The sequence below is a fragment of the Aricia agestis genome, chromosome 12, assembly GCF_905147365.1.
Source record: "Aricia agestis chromosome 12, ilAriAges1.1, whole genome shotgun sequence".
Lineage (NCBI taxonomy): Eukaryota > Metazoa > Arthropoda > Insecta > Lepidoptera > Lycaenidae > Aricia > Aricia agestis.
In genome coordinates, this window is record NC_056417.1 from 4,058,299 (window position 1) to 4,070,880 (window position 12,582).

Sequence of the window (12,582 nt, forward strand, 5' to 3'; positions counted from 1 at the left end):
ACTTATTATTCACATTCAATTGAAATTAAACTGAGTTTACAACGTTACATTCATAACACTATTCAATAAAGTGTTTTGAAATAGTTACAGAAATATTATAACTATTCATAATAACGAGTTTTTTGTTAATCTAGCTCAATCCATAATTTACTGCTAAGATTTAGAAAAATATATATTAAGTTATACATGTTTGTACAATTGATAATAAATAGTCTGAAGATTTTTTTAACAAACTGTAGATATACAGTTTGCATTTTTTCCGTTTGACTTTGTTAATGAAGAATATTACGAATAAACTTATTATTTATATTCAATTGAAATTAAACTGAGTTTACAACGTTACATTCATAACACAATTTAATTAAGTGTTTCAAAATAGTTACAAAAATGTTATAATTATTCATAATAACGGGTTTTTGTTAATCTTAGACTAGCACGAGTCGGCGCATGAGTACCGAAAACTATTCCACCTCAATTTTTTTATGCGATCCTCTTCAAATTGCCCTCCTGATGATATAAATGCATGTTGCCAGGGCGCAACCCGGTGCCATATTGTTTAAACAAACATTGTTTAAACAATTGCAAGGAATTGTTATTTTTCAACCGAACAAATTAATATTCTTTATTATAATAAATATTCTTTATTGAAATACCAATAAAAAAGGTCCTATGACTTTTTACGATAAAGTTAATATTTTTAAAGATACGAATTTTTAAAGGTTCGAAAAACCTCAAATTTGGGTACTTTCGACCGATGAAAAATATATTTAAAAAAATAATAATGTCAAAGTAACATTTTTTTTTAAATTCTGTATACAATAGTCAATAACATTGTTAATAGAGATTTCAAAAAATTTCATTGTTTATATCTTTTTTTTTATCTTAGCAAAAGTAGACAAAAATTGTGTTTTTGTACAATTACTCCCTTAAACAATTACTTTATTTTAATTTTATTATTAATTATTAAAGTACAAATATAATTAAAGATTTGATGAAAATTTCAAGTGCCTAACTGATACTATTATTGATTACGAGCAAAAAAGGCCAAAAAAATCACGTTTCTTGTATGGGAGCCTCCCTTAAATGATATACTTTATTTTATTTTTAGTATTTGTAGTTATAGCGGCAACAGATATACACAATCTGTGAAAATTTCAGAAGTCTTAATAATAGGGTTTACTACGATTTCGTTGTCTGTCCGTCTGCCTGTTTGTCTATATGTCTCCAGGCTGTATCTGAAGAACCGCTATATCTAGACTTCTGACATTTTTACAGATGGTGTATTTCTATTGCCGCTATAAGAACAAACACTAGAAATAAAATAAAGTCAATATTTAGGGGGGCTCCCATACAAGAAACGTGATTTTTTTGGCCTTTTTTGCTCGTAATCAATAATAGTAACAGCGAGGCACTTGAAAATTTCACGAAATCCTTAATTATATTTGTAATTTAATAATCTATAATATAAAAATGAGTCGCTGAATGTGATGCTAAGCGCAAAACTCGAGAACGGTTGGACCGATTTCGCTAATTCTTTTTTTTAAATATTCCTTGAAGTACGAGGATGGTTCTTACGGAGAGAAAAATTCTAAAAAAAAAATAAAATTTTCTGAAAAAGGCTAAAAACAGCACTTTTATATATAAAATGGATTTTCAATTGTGTTAGTAACGCTAAAACTCGAAAACGGCTGAACGGGTTGGGCTAACTTTAGTCTTAAAATATTCGTAGATGTCCAGGGGAGGTTACACGAAGTTCACCGGGACAGCTAGTTAATAATAAAATTAAAATAATGTAACTGTTTAAGGGCTCCCATACAAAAAAACACAATTTTTTGTCTACTTTTGCTAAGATAAAAAAATATATAAACAATGAAATTTTTTGAAATCTCTATTAACAATATTATTAACTATTTAAAAAAAATAAATTTAAAAAAATATATTACTTTGGCCTTTTTTTTTTGCTTTAATACATTTTTCATCGGTCGAAAGTACCCAAATTTGAGTTTTTTCGAACCTTTTAAAATTCATATCTTTAAAAATATTAACTTTATCGTAAAAAGTCATAGAACCTTTTTTATTGGTATTTCAATAAAAAATATAAAAAAATTTGTTCGGTTGAAAAAATAACAATTCCTTGCAATTGTTTAAACAATGTTTGTTTAAACAACATGCATTTATATCATCAGGAGGGCAATTTGAAGAGGATCGCATAAAAAAATTGAGGTGGAATAGTTTTCGGTACTCATGCGCCGACTCGTCCTAGTCTTATCTAGCTCAATCCTTAATTTACTGCTAAGATTTAGAAAAATATAAATTTTATACATGTTTGTACAATTGATGATTGTATTATTGTAATATTCTTCATATTATTAAGAATAATAAAAACTAAGGAAACGTAACACCCACACTTCCACCGTTTTGAATTCAGTTCCTTTTCGCACACTAAAATATGACAATAGCATCATGCATGTATTCGGTACTAATTTTGTAGACTCATGGATTTTTAGGGTTCTTTTACTAAGACTTCGATGTCTGTCCGTCCGTCTGTCTGTTTCCAGGCTGTAACTCAAGAACCGCTATAGGTACTTTTGAAATTTTCACAGATTGTGTATTTCGGTTGCCGCTATAACAACAAATACTTAAAAAAAATACTTAAGAGTGTCTCCCATACAAGAAACGTGATTTTTTCGGCCTTTTTTGCTCTATATCAAAAATGGCAACAGGTAGGCACATTATATTTTCACGAAGGCCCTTATTGTATGTCTACGGCAATAATTAATTAAAATAAAATAAAAATTTAAGGGAAATTTAAAAATTCCCATACAAAAAACACAATTTTGGCCTATTTTTGCTCTCTAACGGTACCGAACCCTTCGTGCGCGAGTCCAACTCGCACTTGGCCGAATATTTTGACAGTCACGCTTCCTTAGGTTTTATTATCTGTAAGAATAATATATTCTATTCAGTAGCGTATTTGATGCGTAGGTCCGCTTCGGCGTTGTCATCCTTTCTCCAAATCAATATTCATCTCCTCCCATATCAAAACTGTTGGTTTCGTTTTCTTGATGCATGTCACTGTAAAATTAAAATGATTTATTTTAACGTACTGTTAGTTATTTTTTAGGGTCTAGATAAGGTATTATTCAAAAAACAAATATTAATTTGTTTTTTAAATACCTTTTCTAGACCCTAGAAAATAACTTCAAAAATTATTTTAATCGCCAAATCTCACGGAACACATCGTTTGCGTCTGACCCGCACTTGGTAGATTTTTTTTTATTTATGCCCTAGAGCCTAGACGATATAGTCTAAGCGATAAGTTGAGAATGGCGAAATATAGAGATAAGGGTCCTAAAACTACGTGCGATAGCTCATTAGATTCGGGAAGACGTCTTGAAAAATGTAACGGAAGCGTGTATTAGCACACAAAAAATTGCAAAAGTTATAAGCAAATTAGGTTGCAAAAAAAGGTATTAGGATTTTTGTTAGAAACACCGAAACTATTAACATTTAAGAAATTTAAAAAAAAAGGATTCTTTAAGAGGAGGAAATTTCCATAAAAAGACTCTCAACTCCCGGAATTCTATCTCTAGTATTTATAATTTTAATTTAACGCTGAAAGTAGGCCGCGCGGCATTTTTAGGTAGCGCGCGCGGCTTCAAAACCGAGCACGTCACACTAATTATTTTTTTAAGGTATTATATATTAATTTAAAATTAAAAAAAAAACTTATGGTGTATTCCGAACACTTCAAAGAATTCGCTCCCGTTGGAAATTTAACTTAAAGTTAATTTTTCAACAAATTAGACAAATGTTAACTAACGAAATTTTTTCGAACTTCCGTCCTCATTGTACATTAAAAAAAAATGTTTAAATAATTTTCGTAAAAATTGTTCACTTCGTGGAGCCCTTGATATAAACATACTTAACAAGATCACGCCATTAAAGTTTAAAAATGTTTAATACTTTGTATATTTTTTTTTTTAACTTGAACAAAAAACTAGAAATCAAAGTAATATTGTCAAAAAAAAAATTGTTTTTATTATCACATAATTGTTTTTATATCAATGAAAGACATGTATTAACTAAAAAAAAAAATTTTTCCGCCATTTGTTTATAAAAAAATTATAAACAAATGGACTATTTAGATGGTTTTAAAAATTTTTAAAAGCATCGAAGTAGTGAGCGTATACCCTCTTAAAAGGCCGGCAACGCACCTGCAGCTCTTCTGATGTTGCGAGTGTCCATGGGCGACGGTAGTTGTTTACCATCAGGTGACCCGTTTACTCGTTTGCCCCCTTATTTAATAATAATTAAAAAAAAAAAACGGTTTTTTCGGCCTTTTTTGTTCCCAGAACCTTTTACACTAACTATCACCGGGACATCGCTAAGGCGAGTTACTTAGAGTTGCACTTCAGTGCAAGCACTATAAAAATATTAAATAGTAAAAATACTTACCAGAAGCACAATAAACTCCTACATAGGGTATAGATTCTTCATGTATTAGTCCACCCCAAGTACCTATAAATAATATCATGAAAATCTGTATACATATTTTATTCTTCTTATATATTCATTTAAAAAGTCAACCATTTTCAGGGTGGATGTTTAAAATTCCTTCTATAGCGGATGGCCACATATTTAGGTAACACATATGAAAATAGATGTTTTTAGATCTAATGATTTGTCATGTGTGTTGATACACCTGACGTCAATGGCACATTAATGTTTTATTATACTATTGTGTTATACAATAACTTCTAATATAAAGACAAGTTACTTACAACTTGTACTTGAAGCAACCTTAACTTCTATAGGATTTTGTAATACACATCCCGCATCATCAACCACTTGATTTCCTGAAACATTCATAAAATATATTAGGTACTAGCTGTTGCCCGCGACTTCGTCCGCGTGGACTTCAGTTTATAGCGCGCGATGTCAACAAAATTGGTGTCAAAAGCTTTTATAAAAAAACCCTGGTACCCCTTAAATCAATACAGCTGTGCAGTGTGCACGCAATAAGTATTTAATTTTTTTATATTAAACTTTATATTTTATGCCAAATTGTAAAGCTTATTTAGCCCTCCAATTACACAACTTTACCCATAAACTATTTATCATTGATAGGTTTAAGGTTACGTCACTGCACAGATAAAGTACTGAGTTATTTAATACCCTAGAATAGATATAACAATCGAAAAAAATCGAAACTTAAATGTAAGATGATACCACGTCTTATAGAAAGACTTTTGAGCAAGCGTCAGCGCGATGTAGAAGACGCACGGTGCCATCTATTATGAATTGTTGGAACTAACTTAATTTGAACAAATTTACGCATTTTCTATGCCTATGTCCTTTCTCAGGCTTTAGACTATCTGTATACAAAATTTCATTACAATCGGTTCGGTAGTTTTGGCGTTTGGCGTGAAAACGAGACTGACAGACAGACAGACAGACAGACAGACAGAGATACTTTCGCATTTTTAATATTAGTATAGATTATGTGCACACTGCACAGCTGTTTTTGGGTATTTTGATTAATTAAGGGCCGCGCTACACCGGAATGGCAGCGGCGAGGCGAGCACTTTCAGCGCTGCCATTCCGGTGTAGCGCGGCCCTAAGAGGGGTACCACTTACCAGGGTTTTAAAAAGTTTTTAAATTTGACACAAATTTTGTTGACACCGCGCGCTATAAACTGAAGTCCACGCGGACGAAGTCGCGGGCAACAGCTAGTTATGAATAAAAACAATATTATATAGTAAAGTAGGTATGATTAGTTCTGTTACAATAATAAAGTAAAAAATAAAACGCCATCTGTTTTCATATATTAGAATTAAAAATGTTGATTGCATTGATATATTTTCTGGATGGAATATAGGCCAACACGGTACACTCGAACTCCTTTATTTTAGAGCGCCTTCTGTTGTCAACTTGTCACATATATTAGAAATGCAGTAGGAGTTCTATAAGATAAGATAGATTGATTATTATTATACCAAGTGATTATATTATTAAACATAATATTCTAACGTATTAAAAACTATAATCAAAAACATACTAATTAATAAGTATGAATAGTTCTATGTTACAATAAAGTAAAAAATAAAACGCCATCTGTTGAATCGTATTAGAACTAAAATGTTCATTGCATCGATATATTTCTGGATTGTTTATAATATTATACATAAATTAATACATTTAAGATTTTTGAAATATTATATTAAAATACACATCCAAGACCCAGGAACATTGAAAACTTTTTGTTCCGCCTGCGGGACTAGAACCCAGGACCCCCGGGATGAGCGCTGGCCAATGCAAAATCGCAATGCGAATTAATTTTCATCGATATTTTCATAGAAATAAGATATTTTCCCACATCAAAATGTAGCCTATGTCCTTTCTCAGACTAGAATAACTGTGTACAAAATTTCATTGCAATCGGTTCAGTAGTTTTGGCGTGAAAGCGAGACAGACAGACAGACAGACAGAGATACTTTCGCATTTATAATATTAGTATGGATAATATGTTGAAGTATTGCCTTTCCTTCGACGACCTCTGTGGCTCAGTTGGTGGGCTATCGGTAGCTCAAGACGGGGGTCGCGGGTTAGAATCCCGCCGACGGAACAAAAATTTTTCTAAGTTCCTGGGTCGTGGATGTGTATTAAATATGTGTATAATATAATAAAAATCTTAAATATATGTATAGTATAAAAGTATTAAATATATTTCCGTTGTCTGGTACCCGTAACACAAGTCCTTCAGGTACTTAGCACGGGGCCAGAGTCAGACTGACGTGGTGTGAAGTGTCCATAGATATTATTACTATTATTCTTTTTATATTCATTTAAAAAGTCAACCATTTTTTTTTAGATCTAATGATTTGTCATGTGTGTCGATACAGCTGACGTTAATAGCACATTTGTTTTATTATACTATTGTGTTATACAATAACTTTTAATATAAAGACTAGTTACTTACTTGAAGCAACCTCAACTTCTATAGGATTTTGTAATACACATCCCGCATCATCAACCACTTGATTTCCTGAAACATTCATAAAATATATTATAATATGTTGAAGTATTGCCTTTCCTTTTCAAAAATTATCTAGGAATCCTGTACTATAATAATAATAGCTCCCAACACTGGTTTCGGTGACGGCGGCCGGTTTCATTGAAACCAGGCCAGCTACGCAGGAGTAATTTTATAGTGCCCTAGTGTGTGCGCAGTACACAGGAGCACTCTCTATTCCTTTACTCTCATAACCCAGTGGGACGGACGACCGACACGACTGGTGAGAGATCAGGCGCAGGACCGACTTTTTACATGCCCATCCGACGCATGGAGCATACTTGTCAGACAATCTGCCTGCATTGTCCTAACCAAACTTGGAAATAACATGTTTCCAACGCGGGAATTGAACCCACGACCTCCGAGTCAAGAGCCGCGCTCTATACCACTAGACCACGGAGGCGTTAATCCTGTACTATATTGTATTAATGTGTATATATTACATTACATCACTACTTACTTAAGGTTGGTAAATCAGTGTTTAGTGTAGAGTGCACAGGGAAAATGTGTATCTGTAAAGATGATAATATAATCTTGTGATGAATAACATTAAACTCACCAAACCATATTCCAATACAAAATTATCTACTTTGTGTGTGTTGTTTTATTATTAAATAATATACGCACATTTGGCTACTATAATTTTAGATCAGTGGTTCTTAACCTTTTAGTCATGATGGGCCATTTCACCAAATGATTGTCTAGCCGGGACCACCCGCTGGTTTACCAAAACTAAGGTTTTATTGATAAAGAAAACAAGGACAACTGTACAAATATTAGCACATACATTTTTTTTATTTTGCAAAAATCGAAAAGTTACAGATTTTAATAAAATGTGATTTTTGTGACTGCATAGTCCATACTATTAACTAACTTCTGAATTGTCACATACATATTATTAGAATGGCTTTGCGTAACACTTGGAATGCTTTCAGCGACCACCAGTGGTCCGCAGACCACCGGTTAAGAACCACTGTTTTAGATAATCATAGTAGTTACATTGCATTGCAGGAAATTAATTCTATAATTACTTTTAATGTACTTACCAACTGTGGTAGGCTCACTAGGTAAATGTAGTTTAGGAATCGCTATCTTTGAAGGCGACCCTTCCCGTACTTTCCTTCTGGTTCAAAATGTCTATCGCAAACTCTATACTTGCGATAGCAATTTTCGTTTTTAAATCTGCTTGGGACGACTTCCAACCACTCTTCGTATAGAACTGGATATAACTGGATATTTGGTGACGGTATCTAAGGTTGATCCTAAAAGATAATTGATAATAAATAGAAAATCGTCTGACCACAGCATATGAAATCTGGATTGTATTGTACTACTATGTACTACGTACGTACGTATGTACAACTATATGCCGTATGCGTATCAATATAGTTAAACCTCATAAGAATCCGGTGACGGAAAACGTGTGATATATGATCCCAAAAGATAATAAATAGAAAATAGTCTGACCATACCATAATATTATGAAATCTAGATTGTAGGTTACATTGTACTAATATGTACTACGTAGTATGTACCACTCAATGCGAATAAATATAGTTAAAACACGAAAAAAGCCAGTGATGGTTCTGATTTTATTTACAATAATTGTAACTGATAAATGACTAATTGATAAATAATTACGATAAACTTACAATATTACGAGGCTGCGAGGTTATGCAAATAACTAAGTTCTAATATACGCTACTTTAATACTTACTTTCCTGTGGCGAACCCTCCAAAAATGCAACGACTGCTCATTGTAAATAATTATCTCTGATTTTATTTTATGAATAATAAACAAATTTTGAATAAATTAGAAATCAGTTTCTTTAACGGCAGCCATTTTCGAATGTTGCCAATTATTTTTGTTTATCTGCCCAATTATTACACGAAATGTTGCTAGCGTAGTTAATAATGAATAATAATTATAATGCGCTAAAAATCAAAACTAAACATTATTTATAATTAATTATGCTGATATAAACATAACAAGTAATTTGCTTAACAAACTTAGTTGTTAAGGTGCCCATACACGGGACAATTTGTCGTTCCGATCGATCGTCAAGAAAATCGTCCAATCGATCTTTTGAACGTAAAATCGTTTGCGATATTGCTACACACGTTCAATTTGTCGTTCGATTTTAACATCAAGGAGATAAATCATTACGATAATAATTGTCATGTGTATTTTACCTTTTAACCCATCGATCGTGGAATAACGAGACACAATAGCTTTTCTATTGTTATCGCGGCCGGATGCGGCCGCTTAGGGCTTCATGAATGAATTAAGCAAATTACTTGTTATGTTTATATAGTAAATTTGCCCACTTACACATTTTTTCTGTCAACTGACAGACATCATAATAAAAGAAACTTTAAATAAACTATTATAAGGTTGAAAATTACTTCATTCGACGACTCTTTAAAAAGAAACCCCTTTGAGCTCCCTTATACTTTCTCTTAATTTTATAATAATAATATTATGTAAAAGAATATTCAATTCCTTTACCAAAATTCTGTTTTGGTTTTACGTCAATTTTTTTAAGTTTCTTTGCCACTGGTAATTTACAATGTTATTAGTTACTTTGCCACTGGCAATTTACAATGTTATGATCAAAGCTCCGGAAAACAATATAAAAAGAAGGAGTAAAAGTTTTGTATCGATTTGTATGTGTGAGTGTGACCTTGAGGGGCACCAATTACATGGTTCTGTCCCCCCCCTGCACACTGACCTCTATAATACATGGGCATTTTCAAAAAAATGTGTACCCCTGGTTTTTACCTTGTCCCTTGACTTCGCTACAGATTATTTGTAAAAAATTACATACTAACATTTTGTAATTTTAATGTAGGAGCAAAAACAAGTTTTCTTTTATTAAAATACATTCACGTTTGTATAAAATTTTATTTAGTATGAGATTTATAAGGGTTTTTAAGTACCGAAACCTATTAAATTCACCTGTCCCCTTCCCAGAAGTTGTAACAAAATCTTTAATAACTATTTTTTTTCTTAAAGTAAGTTACTTAAAAAACATATGTTAGATTCCTAAATACTTAATGTATCAATTGTTTTTTCTTGTTATTGAAAAATCTAACATAATTTAACTACAAATTAATTAAAATTATAATCATGAAAAAACAACCCGGCCGGAATGTTCGGTTTAGTGACCGTTTTTTTTAGTTTTATAAACATACTACAAAAATATTTTCGGCACTAAATGATAGCACTATATTTCATTATACATCGAGAAACTTCAATTTGAATTTAGTCGTTAAAAATCTGCTACAAGACGCGGACGCAGGTTGGATGGTTCTTCAGGAACGGTTTATTTGTTCAGATAAGTGACCATATTTTGTAAGCATTATTATACTTTCTCCAACTGTTTTTACTGTTGACACGTTGCAAAATTAGCTTAGTATTTAGTAAAAAAAATGAAATTGTGATAACTATTATCGGTTATTTACAAACACTTTAAAAGTAAAAGAAAGTAATATTACGTGACTTCCGACTTGTGACTTTTCGTATGGTCACATATAATGGAACGGACAAGTCACAACAGGCGGAAAGCATAAGGCTTAGTTCACATTTTAAATAAATTATTTTTTTATTCAAAGATTTTATTAAGAAAATTGGTGATTTTTAAACTGGTACGATTAACGTACAAATATATTTTTTATTACTTATGTGTTAAGGTGACGCCGCGTTAAAGTAAAAAACCGTTTTGGATATGTATTAGATTGCTAGTTTTCTTTGCATCTAGACATCGGATTATATGCATTGCATACTTGCATATGCAAATGCATATTATAATGTCACTTTTTAGGCGATAGTGCATATTTTGGCAATTTTGCATATTTCGGTAGTTTAACTTCTATGGGCATTAAGATGGCAATCGGAAAATGTTGGTAGACAATTATTATTGGCGTATAATAAATAAATAAAAACTAAAAAGGCTTTATTTCAAGAAATTAAAAATTTTGATTTTATGAAATTATAAAAATTGGCGCTTTTATTAATGTCACTACCGGAAAAGTCTTAAAAATAATAATAAATTTTAATATTAAGTTACTTTTGATTGATTGATTAAATACTGACAATGAACTTTAATTTTTTAGCTTTAGTCATTGCTGAGAAAAATCGATATCGCTACAGCCAAATTATAAAGGCGTCGACTTTACTTAACAATAACAAATATACTATTTAAAATTTAAGTAAGTACTAAAAGTTTTTTTTTTTTAATAATTTTGATTTTATTTCCACTACTTTTCTATCAGTAAAGTTGAAAATCATTTTGTGTCGTTGATATTTGCAGATTTATAATAACTAGACATCAGATTATATGCATTTGCATACTTGCATATGCAAATGCATATAATGTCACTTTTTAGGCGATAGTGCATATTTCGGTAGTTTAACTTCCATGGGCATTAAGATTGCAATCGGAAAATGTTGGTAGAAAATTATTATTGGCGTATAACAAATAAATAAAAAGTCTTTATTTCAAGAAATTAAAAATCCGGGATTTTATGAAATCATAAAAATTGGCGCTTTTATTAATGTCACTACCGGAAAAGTCTTCAAAAAAATAATAAATTTTAATATTAAGTGACTTTTGATTGTGCATATTTTGTGCATATTTCGACCATTTTTCGTGCATATTTGCATGGATATTTCGGCACTTTGATCGTGCATATAATCCGATGTCATTAATAACTTAGGAATTCGTAGACATGTGAACACATCTTTATGATTATGAGATGTTCGTCCCTCTAATTAATGAAGTTAAATCTATGAAATCAAAGATTTTTTTACTTTTATAAGTAGTGCAACAATAAAAATGTTTAAAGAAAAGGTTTTTGTGTTATAAAAACTTCTTTATATATATTAAATATTACTTACTCATGTAAAAAAATGAAAAATAACCTAGTGGATAGGTCACATAGTCACACTATGGATTAAAAATAATTGCTACTCTTGTTGATCCTTGAAATTATCAAAATTTTTTTTAATAAACAATTAAATATGCATTTCATTAGATTAAATTAACGAAGAAATCCATTTATTGCTGTATTTTTTTGTATTAAATTATATTTTACATTTAGTCGCACAACGGAATCTGTTTCGTCGAAAATTCGATTTTGTTTCAATAATATCAGAATAATATAACGTTTTCAGCGTTCTTTTTTACTTATTCCATTAGTTCAATATTTTTCCTTGTATATGACATTCAAATAAAGGTAAATAAATGACCTTAAAAAATATAGACATATTTTTGCAAGGGTACACGTTTTTTTGAAAATGCCCACATGTATTATAGAGGTTAGTGCATTGACATCATTGACATATTCATAATTATAGCCTTATCGAACTGTAAATAGGTACTTATTACTATGAATTCCGCAGAGACGCTTACCATATTAGCACCAAAAAACGAACGACGGCCATTTGCAATGTAATTAGTTCACGTTCACCGGTGGCCACTGACCTCTATCGACCTCGACTTTG

General features: G+C 31.3%; 1 long non-coding RNA gene across 2 annotated transcripts; it reads right to left on the minus strand.

Moving 5' to 3' along the window:
* Nucleotides 1-2,921: 2,921 nt before the first annotated feature.
* Nucleotides 2,922-9,123, minus strand: LOC121732372. Of its 2 annotated transcripts, XR_006036359.1 has the most exons (7): nucleotides 8,794-9,123; nucleotides 8,123-8,338; nucleotides 7,537-7,588; nucleotides 6,984-7,049; nucleotides 4,785-4,859; nucleotides 4,459-4,521; nucleotides 2,922-3,075 (listed from the first exon to the last, which is right to left on the minus strand). It is a non-coding gene; the product is annotated as an uncharacterized LOC121732372 (long non-coding RNA). The 2 variants fall into 2 exon arrangements; XR_006036360.1 differs by lacking the exon at nucleotides 7,537-7,588 and having other exon boundaries at nucleotides 8,794-9,122.
* Between the last annotated feature and the right edge of the window lie 3,459 nt (nucleotides 9,124-12,582).